Here is a 6,221-nt window from a genome sequence, read left to right as displayed (position 1 = left end):
TGCAGGAATACCCCCCCACCCCCACCCCCCATAGGGGCCTGTTCCTGGTCACTGTCCTGCCTTCCTACTCTCCCTGGTCTCCACCTCAGGTCCTTTCCATCAAATATTTACTGAGTGCCTACTCTGTGCCCAAGAGGTGCCAGGATCACACCAGGGAAGAAGGTAGACAAGGCCCCAGCTCTCGTGGAACTGTTATTCCAGGTGGGGGGACAGATTATAAACAGAGACATTAATGGGTGAGTGGGGATAAGTGATAGAGGCAGACAGAACAGGTCCCTCCAACAGGGTAAGTGCTAGTCACTCCCTCCATAAAATGAGCACCTACTATGTGTTGGGTGCTGTTCCAGGGACTTAAGAGATACATCAGTGAACGAAACAGACGGAGATACTTGCCCTCGTGGAACTTAAATTCTAGTTGGCTGCAGGGAGACCGATAACACATAGTGCACATAACAAATAAGTGCGTTTTATAATGTGAGAGCATTAGGAAGGGATCAACGTTTAGGCAAAAGGGTAAGGTAAGAGATGGGGGGTGGGGTGGGTAATGTTGCCATTTTAAACAGGTGGCTCAGGAGAGGATTCATTTTGAAGGTGCTGTTTGAGCAAAACCCTGAAAGACGGTGAGGGAGTAAGTCCTGTAGATATCTGGAGAAAAACATTCCAGGCAGAGGAGAAAGGTCGTGCAGAGGTCCTGGTGCAGGAGCAGGTTGGATCTGATTGAAGGACAGTAAGGAGGCCAGTGGGGTTAAAGCAATGGAAGGGGAGGAGCTGGAAATGGAAATCAGAGAGGCAGCCAGTCCCGGAAGGGATCATGGAGGTGCTTGAGGGCCACGTGAGGGCTTTACTCTGAGGGAAATGAGGAGCTGCCGCAGGGATTTGAGCTCCAAAGTGACAAGATCTGGGCCACCCTTTCCTCGCTAAAGGGTGTAATTGTAGAAAGTGATGGCGGAGGAGGCTGCTGCTTGAGGCCATGAGGTGAGTGGGTCTCTCCAAGGAAGAGCATCTAAGCCGGGGTCTGAGGGACAGAGAATGGGCATCCTCCCTTCCCCCCCCCCCCCCCGCCTCAATCTGTCAACCCGAGAAAGCCTTCTGCTGTCGAACTTCACCTCTCTCTTCTCCCTTCACCCCTCCTTTCTGCTCCTCGTCCTCTCTCCCTCCACCCTCTTTCCTCCCCCACCCCCTCGCTGACCCTCCCTCTCTCCTCATCTCCCTCATCCTTCTCCTCACCCTTTTTATCTTTGGCCTCACCCCATGGGGATGAGGGCTTCCCCCTTCCCAGAGTTCTTAAGAAACAGTTGGAAAAAAGCACTCGGAAAGGCTGCCACAGGCCCTTGGCGGGAGGGAGGATGGCAGATTACAGTGTCTGGTCGTGGCTGCTCACCCTGTAATCAGGAGGGTGTCTCAGGTGGACAGAGACCCTGGGGCATGCCCTGCCAGGCCAAGACTTCCCATCCCCAGTCTGCTCCTCCCCAAACCCGGGATGCTGTCTATGCCCCACATTGTCTCATCCTGTGGCCCAGGCCTTAGGATCAAGCGGCGGGTCAAGGCTGTGGAGTTTCTGACACCGTCTAAGGGCAGGGGCAGGGCAGGGCAGGGCGCCGCTGAGTGCCGGTTCCACAGGGGCGGGGAAAACTCTCTCCCATTAAGAGCAACCCTAACCCTATACCTCGGGGGGAGCAGGGACAGCTCGGTACAGTTCCGCCTCTGTCCCCCTAGAGGACCGCTTGGGCGGCCAGTGGATCAAAGATGCAGGGGGAAAGGAGAGCCCCACCACAGGGGCCCAGCCTCAAAGCTCTGACTGGGTGTCCTCTAGGAAAGGAGACTCACAGTGTCAGCCTCCCAGGTCACCAATCTCTCCAGGAATAGGCCCAGCTCTTCTCGGCTATCATGTGCCACGCGTGGCTGTGGCCTCCAGCACCTGAGTCATCTGTGACTCATCGGCCTCTGCCCTCGGTCCCAAGAGGGTTGGGCCGGGTGGCCTTGGCATGGGGATGGTATGTATAAGACCTGTCCAGTGTCCCTGGTACAGGCCTGTCCCTGCCCTCCCTGCCCCGAGACAGAGATAGCCAGACCCCTCACGGAGGACCCCCATCTGCTCACAGAGGACCCGGAGCAGCTTGTACTGGACCCCTTCCGCCTTCACACGCACACACACACACACACACACACACGGTCACAGTGCCTTCCCACTCACGCATGTGCTGAGTGGACCCACATCCCCCAGAGTCTCCATCTAGCCCAGAGCACATGCCGGGGAGTTAGGGTCTGCAGTTACTTCCTTGTATGACCTCAGGAAGCATTCATTCCCTTTTTTAGGCCTCAGTTTCCTCCTCTGATCTGGGACTCACCGACCTCCAACATCCCTTCTAGCCCTAAATCTAAGGAGGGATTTAACGAAGTGGTTTCAGACCTGTAGTCCACCAGTGATGGGGAGAGCTAGCAGGGTGATGGTGGGTATGGCCGAGGGAAAGGAATCTTCCCTGGCATTCTCCAGACCATACCGCTCCTAAGGCTACAGGCAAACACTACAGGGAAAAGGATAGTAATGCCCTGCCATACTCTTCGTCAAACCAGCCAGCTCAGAGCCTCCAGGGCCCTGCTGTAGCCACCATCCTAAGGAGAAGGATCAAGGAGATAGACTTCCACAGGCCTCCCCCTCAAAATGGGCTTCCCTGAGGGCAGGGCTAGGTCTCCCCGTCAAACTGGGGCTCCTTGAGGGCAGGGCTGTGTCTCCTCCCTCAGACTGGGGCTCCTTGAGGGCAGGGCTGTGTCTCCTCCCTCAGACTGGGGCTCCTTGAGGGCAGGGCTGTGTCTCCTCCCTCAGACTGGGGCTCCTTGAGGGCAGGGCTGTGTCTCCCCCTCAGACTGGGGTTCCCTGAGGGAAGGACTGTATCCCCTCCCTCAGACTGGTGACCTGAGACAAGATTGTTCTTTCCCTCAAACTGAAAGCCCACAGGTTAAGAGCTTTTGGTTTTACTTTTTTTTTTTTTTCCCCAAACCAAATCTTCCCCTCCTTGACTGAGCCTGACCCAACTCCAGGGTCTATTCCCGTTCTGCCTGTTTTACCCTAGGTGAGTTGGACACCAGGATGACAGCGCCCGCAGAGACAGAGGCAAGCAGGGATATAACATCCTAGCAATCTGCCAGGTCTTTCCCAACTTCCTCCTGTTTCATCCTCAAATTCTCCCCCAGAATATGGGTCACACCTGGATATTATTCCCCAGAGGAAAGACAGAGCCGTGAGTTTCAGAAAGCCAGAGATTTGTCAGCACAGCAGAGGGTCCCCAGGCCCTCACCCTCTCTGTCCTGTCCACCCACCCAGACCCCACCACCCCTGAAGAAGGCCCCTCCCCCAGTCCCCAGGAAGGGGTTAATGAGTGTTAGGCCTGGTAGGGTGGAGGGAAGTTGGGAAAGCTAGGGAGGGAGCAGTGTTTCTCCATTTGGCCAGAGCTTTGGTTTCCCAATACAGTATTACTGTTGGGCAGAGACAGGCAGCTGGGCAGGCTGAGGATCCCAGTACCTTCTTCTGTGGCATTGGCCAGGGGACCAGATCAGGCCCCTGAGGGCTCTCAGCCGAGAGATGACCTGGTCTCTGGGGAGCATGGGTCTGGGCCCACAGACGCCAGCAGGACGATGGCCGCCCAGGAGAGTGAAAGAGAGCCCAGAGAGGGGGTGGCCAGCCAGTCTGGCACCCAGGAGGTAGAAAAGTAGCAGACACCCACTTCAGGGTCTCCAACTGCCCTTGCCACCTTCTGTCACAATACCTTCTAAGGTACTGTCTTCCTGACATTTTGTTTTACCATAACCCACGTGAAAAAATATATCCTACACTGCGACCCCTGAACACATACGAACACACATATTTCAAGAGTTTCAACAAACAATATCTATCCTTACTGTGTGCAAGCCTGTCTGAAATTTTTTAATTCTTTTTTCTTAAATTTATTTATTTTGAAAGACGGGGGGTGGGGGGGGAGCATGGGGGAGGGGCAGAGAGAGAAGGAGAGAGAGAGGATCCCAAGCAGATTCTGTGCTGTCAACACAGAGCCCAATGTGGGGCTCAGTCTCATGAAACTCGAAATCATGACCTGAGCCGAAATCAAGAGCCAGATGCTTAACCTACTGAGCCACACAGGTGCACCTCTATTCTCTTTCAGATTTAAGAAAAAGCATAATACTGGTTCCAAACCACTAAAATGACCTCATGTCCCACCGACAGATCACAGTTTGCAGTTTGGAAAACACTACTCCAAGGTCAGCAGGCTAGATACCTTGCCATTGTACCTGTAGAGACATTGAGGCCCTAAGAGGAACCAGAGCCTGCCCAAGGTTGCAGGGCTGGTCTGTGACCTGGCCTCAGCCAGAGCTCAGTAGGCTCCCACAGCAGAATTTCCACTGTAAGCTTCCAGATCCTCGGGATTTCTTGAGACCACTGCCTGCAAAAACAAGGCCGGGGGAGAGGATTACCACTGGCAGACCATCAGAAGAGAGGAGATGGAGGTTTGCTGAGTAACGGGCTCTGCTAGGACTCCCCCAGGCCCCAGCACTCAAGACTCTATTGAGCCTACGGAAAGGGTCAGGCCTGGGGGTCAGTTTCAGTTCCTCCAGAGAATGGTCCCAATCATGATGGGAAGGAGAAACAGAGGCTCCCAGTATGATGGGGCTGGGGGGCCGGGTGTGGGGAGTGGTGACACAAAGCCCCTCCCTCTCAGGGAGCCCCTAGTCTGAGGAGGGAGTCCCTGCCTCTGCCCTCAGACAGCTCCTGATTTGTTTCACATGGCTTTCTGCAGGCAGAAATTATGGACATCCCCAGAACAGGGACCCAAATGCAGTGTCTACACCGGGAACCTCACTGGCAAAGCCACAAGAAGGATGAGGAGGAAGGAGAGAAACATCAAAGCACCTGAAGGAATCACCTAGGGGGAAGTTTCCAGCCACTCCTTTCAGGTAGGGTTGCCAGACTGATGCTCGGTTAGATTTGAATTTCAGACAATGAAGATTTAACTGAGCGTCCTGTGTTTTTATTTGCTGTGTCGGTCAATCCCACGTCCAGGACTGACGTGGCATGAAAGGGCCAGGCTGACCAGGAGGCCCATGTAGGACTAACAGAGAGCAGGAGAAGCTGAGGTCTCCAGGTACCCGGTACTGTTCAGCGGGAGGGGGTTGGGGGTGGGGCAGAAACGAGTCCCTTAGAACCTTCTCAGCCGCCAGCAGGCAGCCCTCAGACCCGTAAACACCCCCAGCTTGAGTAGCCGCCTCCCCTCCCTCCCTCAGAAGTGTGGCGGGACGCAGAAAGCCAGGAAGAGCCTTTGGAGTGGGCATGTGGTGATGGGCCAGGGAGCAAATTGTTTCCTTCGTTCCTTCTCGGCAGCTGCACCAGGCCGGTTGAGATAAGAGAGTCTTCGGGGAAACTTCCTTTTAGGCACAAACCAACGGCTGGGCCAGGCACACCACCGGCATCTGTGGGCAGTTTCTCTGAAGTCATGGGGCCTGGGGGAGGGTTTTACCAGCATCAAGCCGAGCTCTTCCCCCCGCCCCCGCCCCCCCCCCCCCCCCCGCCGCTCATGTCTCTTCTGCCCTCCTTCCTCCCTGCAGCCCCCAACACGCCTCCCTCCCCCACAGTTTGGGCTTTTAGTATGGCCGCTAGAGTTGGGCAGTGCCAAGGGTGTGGCTGAAGCGGCCAGAAGGAAAGGGGGTGAGCCCACTGGCCTCACCAGGAAGGCATGCCCTGATGCTCTCATAACCTCTGCGGGCACAAACATCCCCTCTCCCAGGCCCGGGAGCAGAGCTAAGGGCTGGGTCCCAGGACCTGCTTGTCCCCCGTTACTAAGAGGAAAGGAAAAGCTGTTTCTGTCTTCCCTTGTGGGTTTCTACACGGGCTGTTTCCGCATTCCATACGGACCAAGGGAATAAATCATCTGAAATGCTGAGCCTCGTTGGGTTCTGTAGATGAGCCTCAAGGAAGCAAGCCCAGAAGTTGCACCCCCTTCCTCAGGGAGCACCCGGGCTGATGACGGAGAATCTGTCCCACCCCTTCGGGACCCTGACAGAGCGATGTGATTCATGTTCATTCTTTCATTCAACAAGTACTATATTTATTGAGCCCCCCTTAAGTGGTAATCACTTTATATTCCCTTATCTAACTTAATCCACATTAACACCTGGGAGAAAGGTAGTATCGTGCCCATTTCACAGGTAGAGACAATGAGGCCCAGAGAGGT

General features: G+C 55.1%; 1 long non-coding RNA gene across 1 annotated transcript; it reads left to right on the top strand.

Moving 5' to 3' along the window:
• The first annotated feature begins 602 nt into the window (after positions 1–602).
• On the top strand, positions 603–5,128 carry LOC131513437 (uncharacterized). The gene is made up of 4 exons (XR_009262586.1): positions 603–975; positions 4,158–4,254; positions 4,791–4,947; positions 5,054–5,128. It is a non-coding gene; the product is annotated as an uncharacterized LOC131513437 (long non-coding RNA).
• The last annotated feature ends 1,093 nt before the right edge of the window (positions 5,129–6,221 follow it).

This window comes from Neofelis nebulosa, chromosome 6, assembly GCF_028018385.1.
Source record: "Neofelis nebulosa isolate mNeoNeb1 chromosome 6, mNeoNeb1.pri, whole genome shotgun sequence".
Taxonomy (NCBI): domain Eukaryota; kingdom Metazoa; phylum Chordata; class Mammalia; order Carnivora; family Felidae; genus Neofelis; species Neofelis nebulosa.
Note: the sequence above shows the minus strand (reverse complement) of the source record. Positions and strands in the feature narration are given on the sequence as shown.